The sequence below is a fragment of the Stenella coeruleoalba genome (genome assembly GCF_951394435.1).
Source record: "Stenella coeruleoalba genome assembly, chromosome: 7".
Taxonomy (NCBI): Eukaryota; Metazoa; Chordata; class Mammalia; order Artiodactyla; family Delphinidae; genus Stenella; species Stenella coeruleoalba.
Window position 1 is genome coordinate 106,982,244 of NC_137153.1, and position 16,355 is coordinate 106,998,598.

A 16,355-nucleotide genomic window follows, 5' to 3' on the forward strand; every position below is an offset into this window, starting at 1 on the left:
GAAACATATGTATATGTATAACTGATTCACTTTGTTATAAAGCAGAAACTAACACACCATTGTAAAGCAATTATACTCCAATAAAGATGTTAAAAAAAATACTTGTGACAACTCTAAGATAATGGTACTTCCATAATCTCTATCTTATCATTAAAAATGGTAAGGCCTGGATGGATAACCGACTCTCCCAAAGCCAATAAGATTCATTGACTCTTAATTACTCTACTCTCCTTCTTTGAACTGATACCTGTATGTTAATAATAGGATAAACTTTGAAAATGATAGACATTTTCAGCAGTAGGGGTATGGTCAAGCAAAGTATGTAGTAATGATATAATACACTACATTATATGATATCATATAGTGACAAAATGTAATTACCTGCTTTATTAATAAAACTGCTGATGACCATCCCATATATGGACATGTTCTATAAAATAGCATATTCTTCTAAAATTATGTATTATTGTATTACATACATGGACCCTGCTAGCTATAATGGAATATATGAAAATTATTTCGACTTGGATCCTTTCTTTAGCTCTCTCATCATTTCCTTATAATCATAGTATAGGCTGTAGAACTGAGTCTTTCCTTCATTACCTACTCTCAACAGAACTTTGGGCAAGCTAGTAAATTTCTCTGAGACTTAGCTTTCTCCTTCATTAAATATAGGGATAGGAACTATCTCTAGAGTTTTGTGAGCATTGGAGATAATTTCTGTAAAGTGTATGGTGCAAAGTTAATGGTGGTTGTTTCAGTGAATGCCCTGGCTGGTGATGATGACAGCAGTGATGACAATGATGATGAAAACACATGCATGATGAATTAGGGGAAGTGAGACGTATATAGATAGCAATAATGCAAAGTGGGACATTATGAATACTTTGCAAGAATCTTACATATTCACAAGAGAAGTTCAAAAGAGAGAGATATATGTTTATACATAATATTAAGGGAAATTAGTTATGCTAATTAGGAGAATGAGAGCATAAAATAATAACTGTGTGCCCTGATTACAAAAATGTAAAAGCATATGAATATGTAAAAGAGTATCTAAAGTGAGCTGAAGTAATTTCTATATTCTTCTTATGGAGAAACTTCAATCTGTAGTAAAACACACATAATTACCCAGTGGGTTTTTTCTGTTTTAGGGAGGCATTTTAATCACACTGACCTTGGCCTCTAGAGCCCAGAATTCATTACCATGAGGGCTCCTTTAGGAACTATGAAAAATGAGTCCATGGCTTTGGTCCAGTTTCTAATGGACACCTGTCCTGGTGACAAATAACCTCTTCTACAATAGGCATACCTGGATCCCTTGGCTGTCTGATCCCTATCAAGGCAAAGAGAATCAAACTTTCATATTCTCTTAGGAGGCTGAGACAATCTTTGTGGACCTCAGTGTCCCACTTTTATCAACTGGCCTTGGAACACATGCATATCTTGAGGGTGGATGGGAAGTCATGCGAGGAGGTTTAGGAATTCCCGATGGCAGAAAGTACAGTTATAAGGAAAACTTAGTGTGTAGGTTTGAGCTGGCCAAAAATTCCTTGCAGCTCCTCTATCAGATGATGGAGACCTCTTCCTCAGCCTTTGAATCAGGTTTGGCCTGTGACTTGCTCTGATTAATATAAAATGGCAGATGAGTAATTGTGCAGGTTCTAGAGCTGAGGCCTCAAGACACCTTCAGTTGCTGTGTTTTCACTTTTAGAAATTCCTCTGAGGCCACCATACAAGAAAGCTAGACTAGTGTACTGGAGCATGAGAGACCACAAGGAAGAGAACCAGGGAGCCCTTGCTGAGAACTTATACCAACTGTCAGGCATAAAAGTGTGGCCATCGTGGACCTTTCAGCCCAACGGAATATGACTCATGAGCAAACCAGGTGAAAGCAGCCCAGCCAACCCTTTGAACTGTGAGAAATAATAAATCACCGTTGTTTCAAGTCACCAAGTTAAGGGGTAGTTTGTTACACAGAAAGAGGATAATGATACATTTGATCATAGGGGTCAAGAAGTACCTTTCTGTTTTTCTCTCTACAAAGCAATATAGATGAAAAGATTGGTGTTGGTGACATCTTTAAATATGATAACATAAAAGGAAATGACCAATGGTTGTGGGCCCCACAATTAAAACAGATTTATTCTTTGAATAGCTCCATGGGAATATGGCCAACACTTGCATTCTGTCTGTACTCTGAAGCTCAGTTCATCTTGTTTGCTTTCTTCTTCACCTCATCCCTCCTCACCTCCTCTCTCCCACATTGCCTATCGTGCTGCAGAATTCTGCCCTCTATTATTCAGAGTAACTCATTCTCTCCTGTTCATATTCATTCAGTTATTTACCCATCCATTCACTCTCTCACTCATCAAATATGTATTGATTATTTACTTTGTGCAAAGTAATATGCTAGAAATATAATGGGATGTTAAAAATATATCATGCTGCAGTTTCATATTCCAAATCCATCAATGTGTTCAGAAGGGAAAATAAATAAATAGAACTGCCCATTTCAAAGTACTCATCCTACTAAAAAGAAAGATCTAGTTATTAAATTGGTGTTTTTCACCATATAAGTATGTCTGTGTATGCGCAGATGTGTTTAAGTATATGTAGGCAGCATGTGTGAGTTGTGTGCATTTTTGTGAGTTTATGCATGTTTCATGGGTATCCTTAAATATGCAGAGTTGAGAATGGATGTGCTTTAGCTGCTGCATGTAAAGATATTCATCTTAGTGAATGGTTATATCAGATGTGTTTTAACTTGTGTGTATGTGTGTGTGTGCCTCTGTGTGTGTTTGCATTTATAAGCAGATAAAAGTGCATGCAGAAAATTTGGATCTAGTATGAATACATTTATGCTTTGAGTGTACATGCATGTGTATATGTGAACATGTTTGTATGAAGAGGAAAAGAGAAAAATAAATGTAATAGGAAGCTGATGAAACAAAAATTGCTTTATTATCAATCATTTTTAATGAAGTAGAGACTTCCCATGTCTTTGCCTTTCCCTTGCCTTGACATTCTTGACAGTGTCAAAAATGGGAAGTGAAAAGACGGTCCCCAAGCTTCCCATATCCTCCAGGATTCAATATTCTAATTATTTGTCTATAAGCTTCACTTCTGGGCACTAATAGTCCTAAAAGATGATAGCAGCCATCATTTAAATAAACAGATCAGTCCATCAGTGTCATTAGGAAATAATCAACATGAAAATATTGGTAAGGAAGATGTAAATAAGTAAGTATTTAACAAAACTGAGCATTGATATTTTATGTTACCTTTAAAGAAACAGTAAGATCACCAATCAAAGGCCTTGGTTACACAAGTTGACCTCTGAAAGGTCATCAGTTCCACTAATTAAAGACCAGGGAATTTCACTGAGATTCACTGATGACATGGATTGCTGACAGAACACCCTTTCCAGGCTGTTAAATGAGCAGGACCTCAGTTAGCAGTCATCACCCATTTAGAAAGAATTACTTACTTCTCTTCCACACTGCACCCTTAGGAAGACTTTTTTTTTTTTTTTTTTTTTTTTTTGCTGTACGCGGGCTTCTCACTGTTGTGGCCTCTCCCGTTGCGGAGCACAGACTCCAGATGCGCAGGCTCAGCGGCCATGGCTCACGGGCCCGGCCGCTCTGCGGCATGTGGGATCTTCCCGGACCGGGGCACGAACCTGTGTTCCCTGCATCGGCAGGCGGACTCTCAACCACTGTGCCACCAGGGAAGCCCCCCTTAGGAACTCTTAATGGGCAATGTGTTTTATTTTTCTAGATTAGCAATCACACAAGATAATGATGCAACAAACTTCCCATTGTCTTACCTTGGAGACACTTACCTGCTCAGTATGCTCAACAGTTATGTTTGGGAGGTCCCAGCCTCATCAAGAAATTCTAACCACAAACCAATGCCACTAGTATGTAATGTGTTGTTTTACCCTCAGTGCAAACTTTGAAAGCATTTGACATAGTCTCAGAAACCTCCTTCATTATTAATCAGCCTTGCTACAAATAATATAAACTGCACCATTTGAAACAGACCTGTAACAACAAAGCATTTTCTGTTTGTCACTCATGTATATATACACATTATTTCATTTCCTCTTTGTAATATATCTGAGAGGTCATTATTTTTGTTCCTATTGCAAAGATGATCAGATGGAGGCTCAGAGGATTACGGGACTCGCAGTGGCATACAATGAGACGGTGGGGAAATCTGGATTAAGGCCCAGGTCTGCCTTATGTACGCTTATTCATTCGCTAAGTGTTTGCTGAGCACTGTCCATATTCTAGGGCTTACTCTAGCAGCTTGGAATATAGTATTGAGCAAAACATACAAGAATCTCTTCCATGAGAATTGACTGTTGAATTACAATGTGGATATCATTGCTGACCTTGATAAGAGCAATTTTAGTGGTAAGAGTCAACTGGAATACTACAAAAGATAATGAAAGGAAGGGATTGGAGATAGGGTGTTAGATAAGGGTTTTAGGGAATTTTGCAGTAAAGGGAAGCAAAGAAATAGGGCAAAAGGAGGAAAGGCATAATGAGTCAAGAGATTTTTTTTTCTTTAATTATTTTAACTAAGCGTGTCTGTGTGGCGATAAGAATGATCTAAGAGAGAAAAGAATGAATGATATTAGAAAAAGGGAAGGAATGAGAGCTAGCACAATATCTTTGAGTAGGTGAGAGGATGGTATGTAGTGGACAAGTGGAGGAATTGGCGTTGGACCGGGGAATGTAGATAATGAAGGAAACACTGGGGAAATGATGCTAAGGTTTAAATAGTAATTTAAATGGGGGATCAGAGAATATGAACACATAGTTGACAAGGAGGTGGGAGCTTATGGAAATTCTTTTCTAACTGCTGTCATTTTCTCAATGAAATAGGATGCAAAATCACTGGAGACTGAGCGTGGACATGGAGAGTTGGGAGCTTGAGGAGGACAGGAAAGGTAGAAAAAGTCATGCAGAAGAGTGGGAGAGCACTGGACCATCATTGGTGATGTAATGCTAGGCAGCAGCAAGGGTGAGCAGAAGCCTGACTTTGCTTTTAACTATTGCACTATGCTACCTCTTTTGATACTATTTTCCTCTCTCTTTGTTATCCTATTTCTTAATCTCTTTTACACAGAAGAGACATAGAAATCTGTGGCTACCTCCTTTGCCCAAACTTAGAAATACTCGATCCCAATAGCAAATTAGTCGTTTAATAGCACTGTGATTTTGGGCTTACTCAACTTAAACCTGTTTCCTCTCTTATAAAACATATGGAATTTTATATATGACACTGTTGGAAAATTAAAAAAATTACTTTGTTAAAAAGCTTTGTTTACTCTCAAATGCCATACTGACATGAATCTTTTTCTTATGCTTTCATCTAATGTCTATGTAATAATATATCTATAATATTTTATTTTATAATATATTTGCATAGACTGATTTCTTAATATTTTTGCCTCTATCACAATCTTGTATATAAGCCAGGGCAGTTAATATCATCCCGATTATTTTGTAGAGAAGGTGATGGAGGTTTTCAGGTAGCTTGAGTGATTCACCAAAGTCACCCAGTCCATTCTGACTTCTACGGAAACTCAGGGCAGCTGATTTACATTATAGAGACCTTGGTCACAGAACAATAACAGATATATTAAAATAAGAAGAAAGAAAATTGACATTCAGAACCTTAACATTATTCCCCAGTGTTTCTATGACAATTTAAATCTAATGACTTTTGAAGATTCTAGAGTTCAGGGACCTCTGCTTGAAGAACTGTCAGCGGCAAGAGCTAAAGATAGAGATTTTTAGGGCACTCAGAGGTCCCACACAGAGTAGCAAAGAGAAAGAAAGAATTGCACAAAGGGGAATCAACTCCAGGTAATATGAGTGTTTTTTTTGAACCATGTAAGTAATTGTAGACAAGTAGAGGAAGGTATGAGTCTTTCTTTAGAAGACAGGATAGAGAAAAAGGGCTGTGATAATAGGCACTTCTTCAAACCTTGAATCTAATGTTTAAGTATGCACAACACATTTTAATTATCATCACTATTATACCATTCATCACCATGCTGCATTGTAATAAGAGGTAATAGGATGCATTGTCCCTTTCTTACATTCAACGTGTCAAGTACCATAAATAGGACAATTGACATAATTGCTATAAATCCCAGGGTGTGTATGTGTGTGGGTGGTAGTCGGGGAAAATGATCACCCAACCCTCACTCACAATATTCCAGGATGAATTTACATAATTGGGTCTAAAAATGGTATGTCACCATTAAATGTATTCACAGTTCTTGCCTGCCGCTCACCACCATTCTCATCCCTCTTTACTGGGGAGGAGGGGTTGCTAAATTTTTCATTATGTTCTTGTAAGGCCTCCCTTTTATTCTGTGTGTCTGTTGGAGACACAAAATAGGGCTGATGTTATTGGAAATGAGCTTATTAGTTGGTTAAAATAACTTCAGTTAATTATCTTTGGGTGAGGAAGAAGAATAAGAGATTTTGTATTTTCATGAGAAACATACAAATTGAAATCAAATAACCTCATCTAAAATATTTATATTTCAGAACACATCTTGACATATTGGAGGAATTAAAGCCAGAATCAGCCATCTGACAGGGATTTCAGGCACAGCTTATCTAGAAAAAACATTGCTAATTTGTTATACCTTCTTAACTTCTTTTAGAAAATCACCCCAAACAACCGTAATGGGAGATGTAAGTGGTAGAAGTATTACCTTTCTCTCCCTTCAAAGACTGAAAAAGAAGGTGAAATTTTGAAAATTTTCATAATGGAGAGGATAACTGAAGCCACTGAGAGATGAGAGCCCCAGTAAATTCCCAAAGTCAATCCTGTTATCCCGTAAAGGCAGTCCAAACAGACCATTCTAATCTATAAAATGGTAGAGATTAGTCATAGGCACTCATAACTTGTGTTTTGCCTTTCACCAAGTGATTTCACCTCCTTTCCCTAATATTGATACCAGAACTACCTTTCCATGAAAATTATGTTAATACCCCATTAGGCTAAGATTTATCCTGTATTTCGTTCTCTCTTAAAGGGGATCAGTTTTTCCTAAAGTGCACCGTTTTGAATATATTTGGAACCCACAGTCTTATTCTTGTGCTCACTTTAACTCATTTTTTCATAAAGTATTTAGAGTGATTCTCTAAAAGTTTAGATGAATCCTGCCATTCCCCTGCTTAATAAACTTTAATGTCTTCCCATTGCCATTAGGATAAAATCCAAGCTTGGTAGCATGTTTTAAAAGGCTCCATTTGATTTGACTCCTGTCTCATGTACCAGCCTCATTGTTCATCTCCCTTCCTATCCCACCCGATAGCCCAGATTCCTTCTTCCTCCCTCCTTCCTACTTAATGCTCTAGGGACATTAAATATACATATATATAATATATATTACATATATATTATATATATATATATATATATATATAAAACTAAATCACTTTGCTGTACACCTGAAGCTAACACAACATTGTAAATCAACTATACTTCAATTTAAAAAAACAGCTGAGTGGTTTCCCATTGAACACTGAAGAAAGTCCAAATTCCTTATCAAACTTCTCAAAATATTATATAAACTAGACCCTGTCTACCTCCTGGCTCTCCGAACTAATGTTGGATGTGGCTAGCTACTTCTCATCACTTACGACTAAATTTAATTGTCACCTCCTCATCAAGGCTTTTGCTCCCCTGTTTACCTACTCATTCTCCTCTCTTCTTGATCCTTTCTACTCCTTTAAAGCATACATTGTGTAATTTTTTCTGTCTACCCACCAGAATGTAAGCTTCCCTAGGGCAGGGGGTATCTCTGACTTACTGACTGCTGTGTTCTGATAGTCTAGTCCAGTGCTTGGCACAGAGTAAATGCTCAGTTAGTATTCACTGAATGAATAAATAGCACATACTGCACATAAGATAATTACTTGTTTAATTGTTTTCCACCCAGATATACTCCTTGGGGCCAGAATCAGAGTAGACAAAACACTGTCTTGACACTGTCTGGTAGATTGTGAATTTTTACTATTTATTGACTACCTCAATTGCTTATAATGTGAATCTTACCCATCTTTTTATCCTTACATTTAGATTATATAACAGCCATCTGGTAAATATTTCCAGATGAATGAATAAATGAACATAGGTGGCTTTAAATCTGTGAGGATTAAAGAAAAGAAGAAAGAGGGCACTGTTGAAAAATATGTTATGATGTCATACATTCTATATTTCCATCTTGGAAACTCTCAGTGCAGATAATCACAATTAAGGCTATCTAACTGGAATGAACATAATTTCCAATATTTATTTTATCCAGCAACTCTTTTCATGTAAATTTGAAGTTATAACAAAGATGATTTGGAAAAGCTGTTGAAGTAAAAAGAACAAGGGACTTTTGAAGTAAGAAGATGGTGATTTAAATATTAGCTTTGCCAGTTACTGTGTGTAAGACTTTAAACAAGTGACTTGAACCCTCTTCACCTTACTTTTCTCATTTTTGCAATGGACGTAATGGTGCCTTTCTTTCAGGCTTATCATAATAATGTGATGATGTGTGTTAGTTGGTCCTTAGAACACAGCAGGCACTCAGTAAAAGTGTTTTCCTCTTAATATTTCCCATCCAACTTTTTCTCATTGGAGGTGTAAGCATGGCATTGTCTTGTTGTTATTTTTGGTGTGTTCTTAACTACAGCCTTGGAAGAGATTTGGCTTTAACTTTGAGTTCCCTTGTTTGAGACAATTACTCTCACTCCGCAGAGTCAAGGATTATTTAATAGGTGATTTTGACCATACACGTATTAGGAGCAGTCCAGAGATAATTCTTCAGTCTTCTTTGGAATTGCAGATAGCCAGAGAATCCTTCTGTGCCTTGGGAACTGAATCATTCTTGGAGACATTATGGAAGGAAGTGGCCACTTACTGTCTAATATACACACACTATACGCTGATGGGGAAAACAGGATCCCTCCTAATAACTCTTTGTTCTTTATGGTTATTTGTAGCATTTTTTTTTTCAATTTACTAGAAAGGAGGTCATCTTGATGATGTTTTTCAACATAATAATAGCTTACATTCATATGAGCTACTTCCATTTATCCCAATGACATTTATGAACCACGAATCATGTATCAGTCCCTAGGGATGTAAGAAGGATTTTGATGAGGAATCTGCTCTCACAGAAATCATATAAAAATAGGTGTCACATAAACAAGGATTCAGACCAGCTCCTGTTCATCTCTGTAAAGCAGATTAGATATATACCATGGACTACATTTTTTTTATTTTAAATTTATTTATTTATTTTAAAATCTTTATTGGAGTATAATTGTTTACAGTGCTGTGTTAGTTTCTGCTGTATAACAAAGTGAATCAGCTATATGTATACATACATCCCCATATCTCCTCCCTCTTGCGTCTCCCTCTCACCCTCCCTATCCCACCCCTCTACGTGGTCACAAAGCACCAAGCTGATCTCCCTGTGCTGTGCGGCTGTTCCCACTAGTGATCTATTTTACGTTTGGTAGTTGTATATATGTCCATGTCATTCTCTCACTTCTTCCCAGCTTACCCTTCCCCCTCACCGGGTCCTCAAGTTATTCTCTATGTCTGCCTCTTTATTCCTGTCCTGCCCCTAGGTTCTTCAGAACGTTTGTTTGTTTGTTTGTTTTTAGATTCCATATATATGTGTTAGCATACGGTATTTGTTTTTCCCTTTCTGACTTACTTCACTCTGCAGTACAGTCTCTAGGTCCATCCACCTCACTGCAAATGACTCAATTTCATTTCTTTATATGGCTGAGTAATATTCCATTGTATATATGTGCCACATCTTCTTTATCCATTCATCTGTCAATGGACACTTAGGTTGCTTCCATGTCCTAACTATTGCAAATAGAGCTGCAGTGAACATTGTGGTATATGACTCTTTTTGAATTAGGTTTTCTCAGGATATATGCCCAGTAGTGGGATTGCTGGGTCATATGGTAGTTCAACTTTTAGCTTTTTGAGGAACCTCCATACTGTTCTCCATAGTGGCTGTATCAATTTACATTCCCACTAACAGTGCAAGAGGATTCCTTTTACTCCACATCCTCTCCAGCACTTATTGTTTGCAGATTTTTTGATGATGGCCATTCTGACTGGTGTGAGGTGATACCTTATTGTAGTTTCGATTTGCATTTCTCTAATGATTAGTGATGTTATGCATCCTTTCATGTGTTTGTTGGCAATCTGTATATCTCCTTTGCAGAAATGTCTATTTAGGTCTTCTGCCCAATTTGGGATTGGGTTGCTTGTTTTTTTTGATATTGATCTGCATGAGCTGCTTGTATATTTTGGAGATTAATCCTTTGTCAGTTGCTTTATTTGCAAATATGTTCTCCCATTCTGAGGGTTGTCTTTTCATCTTGTTTATGGTTTCCTGGGCTGTGCAAAAGCTTTTAAGTTTCATTAGGCCCCATTTGTTTATTTTTGTTTTTATTTCCAGTTCTCTAGGAGGTGGGTCAAAAAGAATCTTGCTGTGATTGTTTTCATGGAGTGTTCTGCCTATGTTTTCTTCTAAGAGTTTTATGGTGTCTGGCCTTACATTTAGGTCTTTAATCCATTTTGAGGGTTTTTTTTGTATTTGGTGTTAGGGAGTGTTGTAATTTCATTCTTTTACATGTAGCTGTCCAGTTTTCCCAGCACCACTTATTGAAGAGGCTGTCTTTTCTCTGTTGTATATTCTTGCCTCCTTTATCAAAGATAAGGTGACCATATGTGTGTGGGTTTATCTCTGGGCTTTCTATCCTGTTCCATTGATCTGTATTTCTGTTTTTATGCCAGTACCAGACTGTCTTAATTACCGTAGCTTTGTAGTATAGTCTGAAGTCTGGGAGCCTGCTTCTTCCAATTCCGTTTTTCTTTCTCAAGATTGCTTTGGCTACTTGGCATCTATTGTGTTTCCATACAAATTGTGAAATGTTTTGTTATAGTTCTGTGAAAAATGCCATTGGTAGTTTGATAAGGATTGCATTTAATCTGTAGATTGCTTTGGGTAGTATAGTTATTTTCACAATGTTGATTCTTCCAATCCAAGAACATGGTATATCTCTCCATCTGTTGGTATCATCTTTAATTTCTTTCATCAGTGTCATATAGTTTTCTGCATACAGATCTTTTGTCTCCTTAGGTAGGTTTATTCTGAGGTATTTTATTCTTTTTATTGCAATCGTAAATGGGAGTGTTTCCTTAAATTCTCTTTCCGATTTTTCATCATTGATGTATAGGAATACAAGAGATTTCTGTGCATTCATTTTGCATCCTACTACTTTACCAGATTCATTGATTAACTCTACTAGCTTTCTGGTAGCATCTGTAGGATTCTCTATGTATAGTACCATGTCATCTGCAAACAGTGACAGTTTTACTTCTTCTTTTCCATTTTGTATTCCTTTTATTTCTTTTTCTTCTCCTGTTGCTGTGGCTAAAACTTCCAAAACTATGCTGAATAATAGTGCTGAGAGTGGGCAACCTTGTCTTGTTCCTGATCTTAGTGGAAATGGTTTCAGTTTTTCTCCACTGAGAATGATGTTGGCTGTGGGTTTGTCATATATGGCCTTTATTATGTTGAGGTAAGTTCCCTCTTTGCCTACTTTCTGGAGAGTTTTTATCATAAATGGGTGTTGAATTTTCTTGAAAGCTTTTTCTGCATCTATTGAGATGATCATATGGTTATTCTCCTTCATATTGTTAATATGGTTTATCACACTGATTGATTTGCATATGTTGAAGAATCCTTGCATTTTGGGATAAACCCACTTGATCATGGTGTATGATCCTTTAAAGTGCTATTGGATTCTGTTTGCTAATATTTTGTTAAGGATTTTTACATCTGTGTTCATCAGTAATATTGGCCTGTAGTTTTCTTTTTTTTGTGGCATCTTTGTCTGGTTTTGGTAACAGGGTGATGGTGGCCTCGTAGAATGAGTTTGGGAGTGTTCCTCCCTCTGCTATATGTTGGAAGAGTTTGAGAAGGGTAGGTGTTAGCTCTTCTATAAATGTTTAATAGCCTGTGAAGCCATCTAGTCCTGGGCTTTTGTTTGTTGGAAGATTTTTAATCACAGTTTCTATTTCACTGCTTGTGATTGGTCTGTTCATATTTTCTATTTCTTCCTGATTCATTCTCGGAAGCTTATGGTTTTCTAAGAATTCGTCCATTTCTTCCAGGTTATCCATTTTATTGGAATATAGTTGCTTGTAGTAATCTCTCATGATCCTTTGTATTTCTGCATTGTCAGTTGTTCCTTCTCCTTTTTCATTTCTAATTCTATTGATTTGAGTCTTGTCCCTTTTTTTCTTGATGAGTCTGGCTAATGGTTTATCAATTTTGTTTATCTTCTCAAAGAGCGAGCTTTTAGTTTTATTGATCTTTGGTATCGTTTCCTTCATTTCTTTTTCATTTATTTCTGAGCTGATCTTTATGATTTCTTTCCTTCTGCTAACTTTGGAGTTTTTTGTTCTTCTTTCTCTGATTGCTTTAGGTGTAAGGTTGGGTTCTTTATTTGAGATGTTTCTTGTTTCTTGAGGTAAGATTGTTTGCTATAAACTTTCCTCTTAGAACTGCTTTTGCTGCATCCCATAGGTTTTGGGTCATCGTGTTTTCATTGTCATTTGTTTCTAGGTATTTTTTGATTTCCTCTTTGATTTCTTCAGTGAACTCTAGGTTATTTAGTAATGTATTGTTTAGCCTCCATGTGTTTCTATTTTTTACAGATTTTTTCCTGTAATTGATATCTAGTCTCATAGTGTTGTGGTCAGAAAAGATATTTGATATGTTTTCAGTTTTCTTAAATTTACCAAGTCTTGAATGTGCATGGTCTCCATTTTAAAGCCAAGAAAAGTGAGCTACAGAATCGTTAAATAACTTATTCAAAGTAATTCATAGTTTGTCCTCTATAATGATTTCAATAATCAAATCTTACTGACCCAGACTAATAGGAGAAAATTACTCTATAGAAATAAAACATTTAAACTTTCAGTTGTAAGATAAATAAGGCCTGAGTGTCTAATTCATAACATGCTAACTATAGTTGATAGTACTGAATTGTTACTGAAACTTGCTAAGAGAGTAGAACTTAAATGTTCTCACAAAAAAAAAAAAAAAAAGAAAGAGAGAGAGAGGTAATTATGTGAAGTGATGGATGTGCTAATTAACTATGGTGGGAATCTTTTTACAATGTATATGTATATCAAATCATCATGTTGTACAATTTAAATACCTTACAATTTTATTTGTCAATAATACCTTGATAAAACTGATAAGAATGTTAAAATAATAAAAAACAAAGCAATAGTTACAAGGTGTGTTCTTTTCTCTTTTCTCTATCAGTTAACATAGTGATAATGTATCCCTAGTCTCATATTAAAAAAAAGTAAACGTCTAAACTTATGATTCTTTTTAAGTAAATATATTTGTTTTATTTCATTTGGAGACAATAGCACAAATTCATTCCTAGCAGTGCTTCCAAGGGAATAAAATAATTTTTAAGAAATAGACAGGATGTATGATTATCACAGTTCACAGTGTTTTTAAATGATTCTGTTTGGGTTTTTAATAGCATCCTAAATGCTTTGACCCTGGGGAAGAAAAGGTGTTTATTTTGTTAATGTATTCAATATGCTCTTCCTTTTGCCTATTTTTATAATTTTGTATTTATGATAACCTTTGCCTTAGTGACATCAGATTGTTATATTTTCCAGAATAATGAGTGTTCTTTAGTATGACTTGAATCACTTTGTCTCCTAAAACCCCCAGGAAAGAATACTTCTTCTCCAAGTCTCTGCGCAGATAGCAAATCCTCCCCTGCCTTTTTCAGATAGAATTAATTGGAAACTCATTTATGATCTCACAACACTACATAAATATTTCTACTACAGCAGTTTACATTTTACTCCATTATACTGCAATTATTTCCATCTCTATCTGCATTAAATATGTACCCCCTGACTTATTCATCATCATCATCATTGACAAAATAATAAAAATAATAACTATGATATGTTAAGTGTTTGTTACATGATTGTATTGCAGACTTTAAAAGAATTATCCTTCTGCAAACAATAAATGCTGGAGAGGGTGTGGAGAAAAGGGAACCCTCTCACTATGGAGAACAGTATGGCGATTCCTTAAAAAACTAAAAATAGAACTACCATACAACCCAGCAATCCCACTACTGGGCATATACCCTGAGAAAACCTAATTCAAAAAGTGTCATGTATCACAATGTTCATTGCAGCTCTATTTACAATAGCCAGGACATGGAAGCAACCTAAGTATCCATCGACAGATGAATGGATAAAGAAGATGTGGTGCATATATACAATGGAATATTACTCAGCCATAGAAAGAAATGAAACTGAGTTATTTGTAGTGAGGTGCATGGACCTAGAGGCTGTCATACAGAGTGAAGTAAGTCAGAAAGAAAAAAACAAATATCGTATGCTAACATATATATATGGAATCTGAAAAAAAAGAAATGATCATGAGGAAACTAGGGCCAGGACAGGAATAAAGATGCAGACCTACTAGAGAATGGACTTGAGGACACAGGGAGGGGGAAGGGTAAGCTGGGACAAAGTGTGACAGTAGCATGGGCATATACACCCTACCAAAAGTAAAACCGGTAACTAGTGGGAAGCAGCCGCATAGCACAGGGAGATCAGCTTGGTGCTTTGTGACCACCTAGAGGGGTGGGATAGGGAGGGTGGCAGGGAGGAAGATGCAAGAGGGAAGAGATATGGGGATAGATGTATATGTATTGCTGATTCACTTTGTTATAAAGCAGAAACTAATACACCATTTGTAAAGCTATTATACTCCAATAAAGATGTTTAAAAAAAAATTATCTTAACAACTCAGTCATTATTATATCCATTTTATAAATGAAAAAACTGAGATTCAGCCAAGGTCACATGAAGGTGAACATAATAGTTACAGGATTTAAATACCAGTAAGCCTGACCTTATAGCCTAGAGAGTCTTTAATTTCTACATCAGAGTCTAGCTCAATGTTAGACACTCAGGCTTTTACCAAATATTTTTTTGAATTGCATTAAAACTTAAACTCAGAGATCATATAGGGGAGAACTTTGGTCTAACCATTGTCAAATAAGTACACATTGCAAATTAGTGAGGTGCAGATTAATGAGGCCTAGGCAGAGTTCTCGTGGTGCTGTTAGCAGATGCTATTATGGTCTATTATTACATCTAATAATAATCATAATTATAGTCTGAACTATGTCTTTTTGTTACATAATTTTTCCTGACTCAGTCCAGAGCACTAAACCTGACAAAAATATGGTGTTATCTGTTGCGTATAGTTGCAAATATTATAGACCTATGGAATAGTTGAGGGAAAACTAAAAATCTTGTATCCAACTCTATTTTTGGTGACCTAAAATGGAATAAAAACGTTACGGAAGATGTCATTTTAGTAAATGTTGAACCATCTCTTAGGGTCATGCTATCTAGAGGAAGACAAATTTACATTTATTAAGCACCTACTATGTGCTAAATGATTTATCTCATTAATAAGTAAATATCTCTTAATTCTCGAAGATTAGGAGGGCTAGCAATTATTCTTCTTAAGGTATAAAGGGAAGAAACTGGGACTTAAAAGTAAACAGATGTAAGATCAGCTGGGAGAAGATAGAAAACAGGTGAGGAATCTTGGTAGGAGAACACTGCAGTGACCTGGATCAGAGAGTCCATCCTTGCCCCTCTTTATAGGAGAGCAGAGTAACATCACGGGGACAGATCTTTGGACTGTGAATGACAGAGCCTGGTTTACTAGTGGGTGGGATCACTGTGGGTCCCAAAGTGGGCTGTTCTCTTTTGCCTTTCTGGGGCCAAGATTCAATGTTTAGTTACCATTTTCCATATCCTTATACTCACACACTCTAAGGTGTTCTATTCTTTGGGTGACTGCCAGTGGTGGAAAAAATATATACTTGGGAGGAGGGGGAGACAATATTTTGAACTTGAAGTTAAGTGATATTTTATTGCTGTTTACAAGAGAGTTCTGCATTGAGGATTACTAATTACTGAGGCTAATAATTACATTGTTAGTCAACTTCCCATTTTCTACACACACACACATCTATACGTCCGTGCTTTGGGATTATTATGTAAAGAGGTTACTAGTTTAAAAACCAAATGCAAGTTCCTGGATCCTCCAGCAAAATAACATTCAGTAGTACAGTAAATTTCACTTCATCCTCTAACTCTTTGATCTTCTTCTCTACCAAAAATACCACACTCTAGTGAGGCCAAACTACCTACTCTTCTCT

General features: G+C 36.3%; 1 long non-coding RNA gene across 8 annotated transcripts in view; it reads left to right on the forward strand.

Annotated features, from left to right (window-relative positions):
- LOC307189277 overlaps nt 1-16,355 on the forward strand; it is a 925,047-nt gene that overhangs the window by 207,061 nt on the left and 701,631 nt on the right. For 7 of the 8 annotated variants that reach the window (XR_013829132.1, XR_013829133.1, XR_013829134.1 and 4 more), the window contains exon 2: nt 4,896-5,034. The exons of the other annotated variant lie outside the window; for it this stretch is intronic. This is a non-coding gene — a long non-coding RNA (uncharacterized lncRNA). The remainder of the gene's footprint in view (nt 1-4,895; nt 5,035-16,355) is intronic. 8 annotated transcript variants of the gene reach the window in all.